Source organism: Pistacia vera, unplaced genomic scaffold (genome assembly GCF_008641045.1).
Source record: "Pistacia vera cultivar Batoury unplaced genomic scaffold, PisVer_v2 Contig116, whole genome shotgun sequence".
NCBI classification, from domain to species: Eukaryota; Viridiplantae; Streptophyta; class Magnoliopsida; order Sapindales; family Anacardiaceae; genus Pistacia; species Pistacia vera.
The window spans coordinates 654,155-668,303 of NW_022195204.1; the positions used below are offsets into that span (position 1 = coordinate 654,155).

The 14,149-nt window shown below is 33.2% G+C and overlaps 1 pseudogene; it reads left to right on the plus strand.

Annotated features, from left to right (window-relative positions):
* Positions 1–1,232: 1,232 nt before the first annotated feature.
* LOC116105206 lies at positions 1,233–9,203 on the plus strand (annotated as a pseudogene).
* The last annotated feature ends 4,946 nt before the right edge of the window (positions 9,204–14,149 follow it).

Sequence of the window (14,149 nt, forward strand, 5' to 3'; positions counted from 1 at the left end):
GGGGATGGGGCAACCATTACCCACTGGGTACAGTTCACCCCTGAAATCGGGTTGTAAGGGTGGGATTCGTGGACTCATCCTTAAAACCAGTTTGTAAGGAGAGGGAGTCCAAAGGTTGATAAATCACCCACTGATCTCCTACTCCGGAGATGTGAGATCCTAACTCCTTATGCATTAATATGATTTGTTTTTTTGGTTGTTCTAAAATCATGTAGAGTTACACCCAAAATTATGAATGCGACGGGAAGAAATGCAAATTCCAGATTTGTACTCCTTTAATTGTTAGGCTACTTTCAATTAATGTCCGCATTCTCTCCATATCTGCATACATATTATTATACTGCAAAGGATTGAGAATAATCATCTCCAATTAAGTCAACATATTAATAGTAATAAAGAAAGGAAAGTTAGATTCAATTCATGTATAAATAGGTGTGTTCACTTCACCAAATATTGCACACTCTCGCATTGCAAGTCTTGAGTACTCCAGCCCATCTCTCTATAAATCGTAAGTCCTTTCAATTTTCTAACTAGTATTTCATATCTTTTAGCTAAATACATATAATTTTTTTATATTTCAATTTTTTCATTATATTACTTTTAATCTTGTCTAAAAGTGAAATAAAATTGTTTTTAATTTAAGAAATTTTAATAATGAAGGAAGCGAAGTGTCAAAATAAATTATTATATTTGATGAATGTTTTTTTTAATAGAATTAAGAGATTCTTTTTTAACATGAAATTATTTCATTTGATAAATTATTTTATTTGAAATATTTTAAAAGTAAATTATTTTATTTGATAAATTATAATTTTAAAATAATTAAATACTTTTAAGATATTTCCAATATAATTTTCCCCTTTACTTAAAAAAAAAAACAAAAAAAAAAAAAAATCATAAACAGAAAGAAAAGTTAGAATATAATATTGGATTAGGTGGTCTTCCACTTAGTCAACCTCAGTGGTTTGAAATTAGAGTAAGAGCCAAAAGTGCTGTCCTAGCTATCCCATTAGTAGTGCTTTTACGTATTGGTTTTCTGCTTTTACAAAAGTACTTTCAGAAGTACTTTTGCTAATTGCTTTAAAGCATTCATACATTAATCCAACTTGCTTTAAGTAGTACGTGTACTCTTGTATATTCTTATGAATGAAAGTTGACTCATCTTCCATTAATTTATGTCTGAATATCAAGTTCTATTGTTTATAAATTTATTCTTTTGAGATATTAAAAAAAGAAAAAATTACTTAGACATTTAAATCTCTCAAAACTTCTTTCTACTATATAATTACACGTTGACAATTTGATTTCTGTAATTAAGTACTAATGCAAATATCATCTTGATAACATGTAATGGCCAGTGTGGACAGAAATTAATTAAGGAGAGTGAATTATTAAAATGTGGAGACTGAAGATTGCAAATGGTGGAGATAGCCCATATATGTTTAGCACAAATAATTATGTGGGGAGGCAAATATGGGAATTTGATCTCGATGCAGGCACGCCTGAGGAGCTAGCTGAGGTTGAAGAAGCTCGCCAAAATTTCTACAAAAATCGACATAAGATTAAGCCAGCTAGTGACCTACTTTGGCGATTACAGGTATAATTCCACTTAATTCATTATAATTTTAAATTTCAAATTAGAGACATAGTTTGGACTAATATGTTATTAAGTTTTTACCTACTAGCTTAGTTTACATATTAATTCTCAGTTGGACAATTAACTAAGAAGATGGAAAAAAATAATTAAACACACCCTAGATTTGCTTAAGTAAAGACAACAAGGTACTGATTAATTAAAAATTTATCATAAATCTTAGTTGATATAACAAAGGATGAATTATAATATTCTTTCTAATATAAAACAAATTGCACCTTTTTGCTACTAAATACTATGAATAACATGAACCCTTGTTAGGTACCGCATATCCCTTGATCAGTATTTTATTCTACTTAATTGAACAAACTAAATCCTTACACTAGTTTAATTTGCCTTTGTCTCTCTGAAAAGAACTAATTAAAATAGTTTTGAAATTAAATTTACCCCTTCGAAGATTTATTCCGTGATGTGATTGATAGGTCAAGCATGTATTTCCCCCTTAAAAGTTTACATAATGTTTAATTTTAATATTTTCCTTACAAATATTTTAATGCTCATTTGTTTGTTTTCACTGTCTTTGAACAAATGCAGTTCCTGAGGGAGAAAAACTTCAAACAAACAATACCGCAGGTGAAGGTTAAGGATGGTGAGGAAATTACATATGAAACTGCAACGATTACTCTGAGAAGAGCTGCCCACTTCTTTTCAGCTTTACAAGCCAGCGACGGCCATTGGCCTTCTGAAAATGCTGGCCCATTGTATTTTCTTCCTCCTTTTGTGAGTGCTCTTGTCATGCTGATTACTTTTATCTTCTAAAGTTTATCAAAACCGTTGAAAAACTCTACTAAACTTACACCTATGACTATGAGGGATTAGCTGGATGGTCAAGCCCGTGGTTTGCTTTTACAGTGTTTCCAACAGGGTTTGTTGGGGCCGCCACTTTAGAACTCCGCTTCCCCAAGGCCATAATGGCAGGGTTTGTTGGGGCTTCAGTTTTGAAGTCAGGCTTGTGGAGCAAGTGCAGTGGATTTTTTTATTATTAAAAAAAAAAAAAAAAAAAAAAAACTCTTCTACAATTACAAAGAGATTTTTTTTTGCCTCCTTTTTAAACTAGGGATAGATGAATTTGCAATTAAAAACTCCACTGATTTAATTGTTTCTAGCTCCTTTGTATTAACAAAATTTAGGCCACGTTTAGGAGTAAAAGTTTTCCTTATCTCTTTATGCACATTGCAGGTCATGTGCTTGTACATTACAGGACATCTTAATACTGTATTTACCGCTGAGCATCGCAAGGAAATCCTTCGTTACTTGTACAATCACCAGGTTCGCAATAAAAAGGAAATTGAATATTCCTTTCTTAATTAATATTTTGAATAATTCTATCCTTACAAAATCTTCATACAAAGATACTATGATTGGGAGAGTGAATTTGTAAAGTCAAATTTTTTGACTTTACAAATTTTTTGACTTTACAAATTCACTCTCTCAATCATAGTATGACACACTACTTTGTACATATATCTTTGTATATGAAATTTGTAAGTGTAGTATTATTCTAATTTCTTTACATTCCCCTTATTTTGCATAATTATAGATGATATCTTAAGTGTTAACTAAATTTAATTGTACTATCGACTACTTCAGCATGAAGATGGTGGATGGGGAATTCACATAGAGAGCCATAGCAGCATGTTTGGTACAGTTTTTAGTTACATTTGTATGCGTTTACTGGGATTAGGACCTGATGATGGTGAAAATAATGCTTGTGCAAGAGCACGAAAATGGATTCTGGACCATGGTGGTGTAACATATGTACCTTCTTGGGGTAAAAATTGGCTTTCGGTATGACCATTATGTCCTAAATATGCTATAGTATTTGAGGAGCAATAAATTTTTTTTATACTAATGTCTTTTTTATATATTGTAACTATGCTAAAGATTCTTGGTGTTTTTGAGTGGTCTGGAACCAACCCAATGCCTCCAGAGTTTTGGATCCTTCCTCCTTTTTTCCCAATGCATCCAGGTTTTTCCATCTTAAAAAACTATGAATTCATATATGATAAATGTCAAATGGAATAGTACTATGACCCAAAATTTTGTAACATCAAATTGAAATAAAATTTTCAAATTAAATTCGGATTGAAATAAAATTGTCAAAATGATTAATTTGAAGCCTTTGAAATTGGCAGAGGATTTGCCTTTTTCCCTTTCAGAGCTTCAATCTTAATTGTTTATTTTGTGTTTCTTATATAGTTATTAAATTGGCAATTCTCCTGATTAATGCAGCAAAAATGTGGTGCTATTGTCGACTGGTTTATATGCCCTTGTCCTACTTATATGGGAAGAGATTTGTTGGTCCAATCACACCACTAATTCAACAATTGAGAGAAGAACTTCATACTCAGCCTTACAATGAAATCCACTGGAGGAAAGTGCCTCATCTGTGTGCAAAGGTTATTTTACCTACTCACAAAATACTGGCAAATATAAATTTTCTGTATATGTTCTTAACATGTTTTCTCGAATGCAGACCTTTATAGGAATTACATTACGAGTAATATTATACCCACAATCTCTTCTCACAAACTTTCTCTTACAACTTCGATGTGATAGTTCACAATTTATCAAGTGGGATTTAGGTGAGACTTATTACGGATTGACCAATTGCGAACTGCTACATCGGAATTGTGAAAAGAAGTTTGTGAGAAGAGGTTGTGGGTGTAGCATTTTCCATTGCATAAGGCAACGTTGTTTTACACATGTCACATCAAATATCAATTATAAGTTAAAAAAATATAAAAAACTAAAAAAGAATAATTGAATATTTCTTGTTCCCTCAAACATTATTCTTGTCATAAATAATTAAACTTTACATTATTGTATTTGAACTTGTCCCTTCTAACATTAAATCATGGATATGTCGCTGGCTACAATACATGAAAGGTCTGCAATACTTATGCTGAGAGAGTACTACTATAAATTAATCAAAATTGTTATTACAGGAGGATATGTATTATCCCCATCCATTCGTACAGGATGTACTATGGGATAGTCTTTACTTAGCAACTGAGCCGCTCCTAACTCGTTGGCCTTTGAACAAGTTGATTAGAGAAAGGGCTCTGCAAGAAACAATGAAGTTCATTCACTATGAAGATGAGAGCAGTCGATACATTACCATTGGATCTGTCGAAAAGGTAGCATTCTTTTATTTAATTAGAAAACAAACATAGAAATATATAAAAACAAGTATTATATATAGATATTGAAAATATTTATAAATTGATGATCCATAACTTATACTGCTTGGATTGCATAGCCATTGTGTATGCTTGCTTGCTGGGTTGAAGATCCCAATGGAGACGCCTTTAAGAAGCATCTCGCTAGAATTGCAGATTACATTTGGCTGGGGGAAGATGGAATGAAGGTTCAGGTTAGTACTAATGCGCGCACTACATCATTAATAGATTGAATTCAATTAGTTGTTGATGCTTTTTGTTTCAGTTAATTTAATCTTGTGATCCCTGTTTAGACTTTTGGCAGTCAAGTGTGGGATACTGCATTAGGCCTTCAGGCTTTGATTGCTAGCAATCTGACTGATGAAATTGGACTTACACTCGCTAAAGGACATTACTTTTTAAAGCAATCTCAGGTGAATCTTATAATTAAGCATTGCTTCAATTATATATATTTTTTCATCTTGACATTGCTTTGAACTTCACTAAATCATTCTAACGAATTGTAACTTTGAAGATCAAGGATAATCCTTCTGGTGACTTTAAAAGCATGTTCCGTCACTTTTCCAAAGGAGCATGGACTTTCTCTGATCAAGATCATGGATGGCAAGTTTCCGATTGCACGGCAGAGAGTTTGAAGGTAATCAATCAATGTTAACCATAATCTTATAAAATGTTTCTCACAACTTTATTTTTTGGGTTTCATAGTGTTGCCTACTTCTTTCAATGTTGCCTGCTGAAATTGTCGGAGAGAAAATAAAACCCGAGAGACTATATGAAGCCGTCAATTTTATACTTTCTCTTCAGGTAAATGTTTGATAGTTCTTGGATTTTTCATTAGATTTTTTTTTTTTTCATGTGATTCATTTTATCGTTATTTACAGAGTGAAGATGGAGGATTAGCAGTTTGGGAGCGAGCAGGTGCTTCCTTACTATTGGAGGTATGTATCTACATTAACAATAAAAATTGACTGAATTTTTGGTGTTCTTATGATACTGGGATCTTTTTGATAATGATTTCTTTCTCTTCAGTGGCTCAATCCTGTAGAATTTCTCGAGGACCTTGTTGTTGAGCATACGTAAGACTGGATCATCCCTTTTTGTAATTCTACAAAAATTAATTATTAGTGTGAATTCTTGCATTCATGCTAATTAAACCAGTGATTCAGGTATGTTGAATGAGCTGCATCGGCGATCCAAGCATTTGCTTTGTTTAAGAAATTACACCCCCATCACAGAAAGAAAGAGATTGAAAATTTCATCAAAAAAGCTGCACGATACATCGAAAACAAACAAACTACTAACGGGTCATGGTAAATCTTCATTGATGTGTATATTATATAATTTCAAATATTTATATAACTTCTTCTCATCAAATATTTTTAAAAAATTCACTAAATGGACAAGCATATGTATAGGTATGGAAATTGGGGAATTTGCTTCATATATGGTACTACTTTTGCCCTTGGAGGTTTGGTTGCTGCTGGGAAGACTTACCACAATTTTTTGTGTATTCGAAAAACGGTTAATTTTCTTCTAAATTCGCAATGTGAAGATGGTGGATGGGGAGAGAGCTATATGTCCTGCTCAAATAAGGTAATTAATATCTTTTGCATTTATGAAAGTGCATTAGTATTTAGTATGAGTTTCTTCAGTCTATTAGAAAATCTGTAATAAGATTAGCCAAAGATGGGTAAGAAAAGAGTAAGCATAACAATCCATTCTTGTATAGAATGATGTTGTCCACTGTGGGCTTTCCTTGCCAAGAGGGTAAGCATAACTATTTTACCAAGATGGTTTTTGCTTTCAGGTTTAGTTAAAAGCTAGAATATTAGTTGGAAAATTACAAAACCACCTCCCTTGCCATTAGCTTTATTCATTAAAACTAAAATTTGAACACTAAATGACATTATTCCCCTAAAAAATAAACTTTCAAAAAGTCAAAAGAAAAAATTTTAAATTTAAAAAAAAATGTCAAAGAATAATTTTTTTTACTGAATTCATAAAAAAAAAAAAAAATTATATAAGAAAAAAATCAAATAAATTATTTAGGAAAAGTATTTGAAAACCTACCAATTTTAAAAAATTTATCAAAATTATTTTTTTTTTGCGTTGTCTTAATGTTTTAACATTTCATATGTTTTACTTGATTTTTTTTTTTTTTTTTTTTTGAATCTTTGATGTTAACTTAATTTTTTTTTTTTTTGAAATCTTTAAAATCATATTTTTTAATTTTGTCGAAACTTACTTTTAGGGGTGATTAGGTCATTGCATAAGTTAAATAGGGTAAAAAGTTAGTTTCAATAGAAGAAACTAACAACATGGAGGTGGTTGTGTAATTTTGATAGCCAAGGGACCACATGTTTATTTTGGATAACCTAGGGGTACTAATGGATTTAGTCAGTTTTTCTGAATGTATGAAGTGTAAACCGAGGGAGGGTTTGGTTTTTCGATTTAAACATATAAAAATGATATATTTTTCTTTCTGATTTTCTTATGGAAGAGTTAGATCTTGTTCTGCCAAACTACATAACTCTTATTATTATTTTTTTTTCTATCATCTTGCTTTAGCAAACAAAGAAGTTAAGTATTGGTGAGCTATATAAAGGAGTGTAACAAAAGGTCAAGGTTTTCGTTAGTTATGTAAGGGGCATTAAGCTTTGATTTGAGTATCCCACAAATTCATAAACATACACTCCTTTTTTGAATGTTTTGAGTGAATGTTTTTAATTTGTAAGTGAGAGTTTCCAATAATTTTATAATCCTCATAATTAGTGAATTTATTAGATATGATTTATACTTTGCATGGTCTTGACCCCTACGCAGATGCATTCGGGCCATTTAAGATTGTAATTGCTGCAATGATAGTTTCCAATGATTTTGTAAGTCCAATTAGTAATTGGACTTGTTATTATTTTACTAATATTTGGGTCTGAGTCAGGTTAGATTTGGGTAGGCCCAAATGAGATAAGGTTTTTTTTATTATATAATATAATAGAGAGAAACCTAAGGTTACAAGAAAATAGAGAGAGTGAGTTGCCGTCATTAAGATTGTAATTGCTGCAGTGTTCTAAAACTTAATACAAAATCTTTATTTGAATGTTGAGTGTAGTTACTTAATCGGAATGAACTAGGGTAAATCCAGTGTCCTATTTACTTTTCTGTTTATTTTATTATGTGTGTTTGGCTGTGGTTTCAACAGAATTGGTAATCACGCCCTAAGGATGTAGGCACACTTGCCGAACCTCGTAAAATTGTGTGTTCTCTCCAGTTTAATTTTTTTTTTTTTTTTTGGTTTCTGCATCTTTTATTGGTGCTTCTGCTTTAGAAGTAGTATAATTTTATACTACTTTTGGTTTTTAGCACAACATACACTCTCATATAGCAAAGTGCAAATTTATCCTATTTGCTTGGTGATACAGATATATACACCTCTTGAAGGAAAAAGATCGAATTTGGTACATACAGCATTGGCAGTGATTGGTTTAATTTATTCAGGGCAGGTCAGTTTATAAATAAAATGAATATCTTATATTTCTAAACGATTCTCTTTATAATCCAGTATTGAATTAATTTTAGTTTTCATATTGTAATATAGGCTGAGAGAGATCCAACACCGATTCATCGCGGTCTAAAGTTGTTGATAAACTCTCAATTGGAAAATGGCGACTTCCCTCAACAGGTAACTATCTTATTCTAAGCTGAATTTCCCTGAAGATATATTGATAATATAAGATGTGGAATTGGTTACATATAACATATAAGATTTATAATAAACTGAATAGTTATTAGTAACATTAAATGTACATTTATGAAGTTATATTATCTTGTTGTTATCATACTAATACCATCTACTTGATTACTTCTAGTGTTTACTAATTTTTAATTTTTTAATTTTGAATGGTATAGGAAATTATGGGAGTTTTCATGAGGAATTGCATGTTGCACTATGCAGAATACAGGAATATATTTCCATTGTGGGCTTTAGCAGAATACAAGAATAAGGTTTTATTGCCGAACAAAAGCACTTAAGTTAATCAAGCAGTGGATTAAAGTTTTAGTGAGTAAAGAACAATTTAACGAAGAGTTGTTTACAGATATTCATATATAAGGCTTGACTACAATAATTTTTGGATTTCAAAGAAATAAAATTTTTGAAGGTTTAGATTCTGACTCAGTTTTGTTTGTATTGCCAATAGGGGCATGGACGGACCTCCACTGTGAGGAGTGGGGGCTGGTGATCCCACTCAAAAACTTTTTCATTAATTTGGTTTTATTTTTTGCTTTGACCACACTGCATTAATATTAATGTTTTTAGATTTGGTATCACTCATTTACTTATTTTCTATTTTATATTATATTATTTTGTATTGTCCCTCTAAAATTAATTCTTAAGTCCGTCTCTGAATAAAAGGCTGATCAATGAATTATAAGTTGATAATGGAACCAATGCCACGACAAGGAAAAAAACATTTAAATGAATTATACGAACAAAAATGCTTGTTACAAACTAAAGTCTATCACACATTTACCACTCAAGTAAAATGTCATTTACAACAACAAAAAAAATGCTTACATACAGGTGTTTGTTACACTGATTTATGCCATTGACATTGTTGTGCTTCTCCCAATAAATATATTTTTTTCTTATATATATTTATGATGACTTAACAATATGCTATCAAAATAATAATTATTCATCCATGTGTATGGAAAAATCACAAAATAAACATTAATTTAACACATTCCATTGATGAATAAAAAATTATTACTATATTATATATCCATTGTATCAAAAGAAAAAAAAAAGCATAACCTTCTTTTAGCTACCCTTCATAAATAGTACCTCAAAAGAAAACTATATACCTATGTTAATAAAAAAGAACAATTATATTTGTTTACAAGATATTGTTTTCTCCATGTTGATGCAAAATATGCACTGACCATAATGTCGAGGCAAGAATCCATATCAACGAAAAATACTCGGTTGACCGTGTTGGAACCGAGCAAGATGGGTGCGTGACTCTGGGGAGTTAGTGGGGATAAACCCGAGTAGTTAGGACAAGATCAAAGTATATGGTGACATTAGCCAATAGTGATAATAAAGAGGCGAGCTTTTTAAAGTGGTTCGGTCGAGTCATAGACAATGCTACTCCACTAATTTTCATTGGGATGAGTGAATACAAGGAATCGTAAGAACAAGTGGGACTGGTCCTCCACTCCACCCTCCACACCCCCCCCCCCCCCCCCCCCCGCCCCACCCCCCCGGGGCCGGCCCCCCCCCCCCCCCCCCCCCCCCCCCCCCCCCCCCCCTTGAGGGTTGGCGTAATGACAGTCATTAGTGGGGATATGTCAGTGGAATTATTATTGGTAGCCTGATAGATTCTCGGCAATTGAGTACGTTAATGAATTATTACACTTAATCCCTGTCATCGTTGTAATTAACTCGGGTTTGTCGGAAATGACTTGAAGGTTAAGGAAATAGCTGCAATTTAGAACATGGGGTTTTGCTTTGTTGTATCTAAATTCAACTTTGGATTTTTCTTGTAATGTTTGATGGTTTAGTGGATTAGCTTCGATCTGGACAAGGTCCCATGGATGTAGGTTAAGAGTGGTTTTAACAGAACTATGTATATACTCGTGTTCTTTACACTTCATGCTTATGTTTGTTGATCCACACTTAACTTGATAATGTTTAATCAACTTGGTAAAACCTTTTCCGCTGTGCTTTAAAACTGGGTACCTAAACGTTGACTAGAGTTTATTGTTAGAGTAGGTGCCCTAGAGCTAATCATATTTGACTCTTCATAATATCATAGTTATCAAATAAAGGCATTCTTCTATATCATGTAAATCATATTCTATATATGATTTGATATATGTCCTTAGAGTGGTAGAACCATGACGAGGAAATCAAGTGTTTTAAATCTTGATTGAGAGAACTTTATGATCACATATGGTGACCATTCTAGAAACGTCTGTAGCCTTAGTATTATTCTGATATAGGGCACTGTTAGACCGGTCGTCACGGTCACAAAATTAAACCTAAATACCGTAGTTAGCGGTAAGCAGGGTCGAATCCACAGAGAGCAAGACTAATGACCTAATGTATATTTGAGTTAACGAAAGAGAAATTGGCAGAATGATTGATTAAAATTAAGGAAACTAATTACTTGTAGGAAATTAAAAAGCATTAAATAAATTGCTAACTAAAACACAATATTAAAAGCGTTGCCGCTATGGGTTCGGTTTGACTCAAGACCAACTCTCACAATTCGTCTCCTCGCTCTTCAATTTCCTAAACCTACAAGGCTAGGCAAATCAATAAAAATATCTCTCGGCAATCTAGGTATAATCTATCCTGTCTCCCTGTCGTCTTAGTTACAGATCGATTGGTTAAAGACTATCATCGACTAACCAAAAATGCTAAACCTTAAACACCACTAGGTGGTACAACGTTAACAAGTACAACCTATCAACCTGTATCATCCAATCAACTAATTACACAATAAATGCATTCATAGTATAAATGATATAACGCTACTACAACTTGATTGCAATCAGTACCGAAGCAATTAAGTCATAATCAACATTCATAATCTCAAACCGACATTCAATTATGCGAAAAGTTATATATCAATAAACGTTCTAATGGACATTATCAATCAACAGGTCGAGCATCAGAATAATATTAAAGCATCGCAAACAAACTGAAACGAAAACAAATATAATCTGAATACAAGAAACTTAACCAAATATCCAACATTCGGGCTCATCCAACTAGTCAAAAGATGATGAAGAAATAAATGGAGTCAATCTAGATCTCGCCTACACCGTAACGGACAACCGGGAACTTAGCCGCTCATGGTGGTGATGACGGAGGCTGAAACAGTGGAAACGGAGCTGATCATGGCGGAGAGGAGGTAACCGACAGTGATATGATGCGAAGAAGGGGCGAAAACGACCAACGGACAGCCCAGAATACGAACAGCCGCACTTCGCCGGAAAACGTTAATTTTCTGACGGGTCTTCCGGAAAACGGTGGCGGAAATGGGATCCAAAGGTACCGATGGAAAAGCTCTGGTGATGGGGAGTTCAGATCAGGTCCTGGGGAGGTGAGAAGTCACTGGAAATGAGCAGGATCTAGCCTGGAAGATAAAGAGGCGCGGTGGCAAAATCGCAGATTCTAGCGGTTTTCGCGGCGGCTGAAGCTAGGAAAGTGTAGATCCGGCCATAGGGAAGGGAGATCGAGTCCTGGGGAGCCAAAACGTAGTCGAAAAATGGCGAAATCTCGCTTGGAAGACGAAAAGTCGCTGTGTGGAAGGCGAAACGTCGCGGTGGTGGTGATGGTTCTCACGGTGGTGTTGACGGGATGATGAGCTGTGCACGAGGGAGACGAAACGTCATCGGAGAAGCTCGTCGGAGCTTGATCGGAGAAGGTGAAAAGTTTGGTGGGCGGCAGCCATGTTTCTGCGAACTTGCATTGGAGTTTTATACAAAATTTGGCAAATTTCCACTTGGTCCCTACACGATTGAAACATGACAGAAGTAGCCCCTTGAAACATGACATTTTACCCCCTAAACAGCATAAATGAGACAAAATCACCCTTAATCCATAAACCACAACCTAATATCAACTCATATACTTTCCAAAATCATTCCAAACACGTTAAATTCATAAGAAAAATATTAGGAAGCTATTTTCGTGAATAAATTCATAAATTCTTTAATTGTCTCAATATATTTCAATTTAATCACACATGGGGTATTTTTATCACCAAAATAGTCACTTTCATGACTCTAACAGACACAAATAGTATGGTAAGGCTATCATAGAGTTAAACGACCTTGTCGAAAGGTAGTGACAGATCTCACATGTTAAAGTTGTTTGGTCACAACTTGGTGCAATGCGTGGGTGACAATTGGATTGACCCACCAAAGAATTCCATATGGATGGTAACCCCAATATCTATGGAACAAATCCTCTAACAGATAGTGGTGCATGTGATCCTTAAACTTTAGATCACCGGAGTATCTTGTGTACCTATTGATGTAGTTTGACACTAGCCTAACATAATCTTATTTAGGGCTATAAGTATGGTAGTGATTGGCTGTATTGAGAAGTATATTGAGGCCATGGTGGATCAATATATAATTGATCACTCTTGGGTATAATAGAGAGTTATCCCACTACGCAGTTTGGTTAAGTGGACATGACATATAAATCTATGGCCATAGTGGGATTGAGTCGTTACTCAATCTAATTTTAATTTGGTCGTTGATCCGATAACGAGATATTAACACATCAGGACAACATTTGAAGTTGACACGATTTCTATGCTTTAGCCTGATGGGATAACGTTGACTAGTATTAGTTCTTCGCTGATCTCTACTTGTTGGGTGGCCATAATGCCTTGCTAGAGGCCAATCTTGGTCTGTGACGATTAATTAGTGGTTAATCGTGATATTGCTCATTGCCAACATGATAGGGAGCCTACGAGTCACACCACATAAGGAGAGTTGATTGCAGAATGTGTATTTAATCAAAGAAGGTTAAAGGGTATTTTAGTCTTTTCACAAAGACAAGGGTAATTCGATATTTCTACATGGGTAGGCTCCTATGTGTATTTATTTTGTAATAAATAAATTACCTAATTAATATTTAATATATTTATGAAATATATTAGTATTAATGTATTAATTAAATTACCCTAATTAATATTAACTATTTATATTTAATATTAATTAAGAAAATAAAATTCCTGATTAGTTGAGTAATATATTTAATATATTAATGCTATTGCAGCATCTCTAAAGGACTCTTTATATGACCCAAACTCTTTATTACAAAGAGTTTATCCATAGAAACAATAGTCAAATAAACTTTTTATTCTTTAAATATAAATTAAAGAGTGAGTTTGAGAGTCAAATTTCACTCTCTATCCTAATTTTAAATAATAAATTGCAAGTTTTTATGCATTTTATTATGATTTATCTCTCCTATTAAGTTTCTTTCTTGAAAAAACATATTCTCTCTCTTAAAATTTAAAGAGTCTATTGAATTTTAATAAAAATTTTGTTCTTTATATTTAAAAATCAATGAAGTGCTCTTTATTTATATGAAATCTTATTCCAAATTGGAATAAGGTTTTAAGTTGCCTATATAAAACAACTTAAAATTAGGTTTAAACGAGAGAGAATTCATTTAATCATAAATTGAGAGAATTTTTTAGTAAAAAAACCCTGGCCGCCATTCACTCCCTCCATAGTAATTGAGATTTTCTTTGATTAATTTGCAAGGCTCTATGTGTGGTCT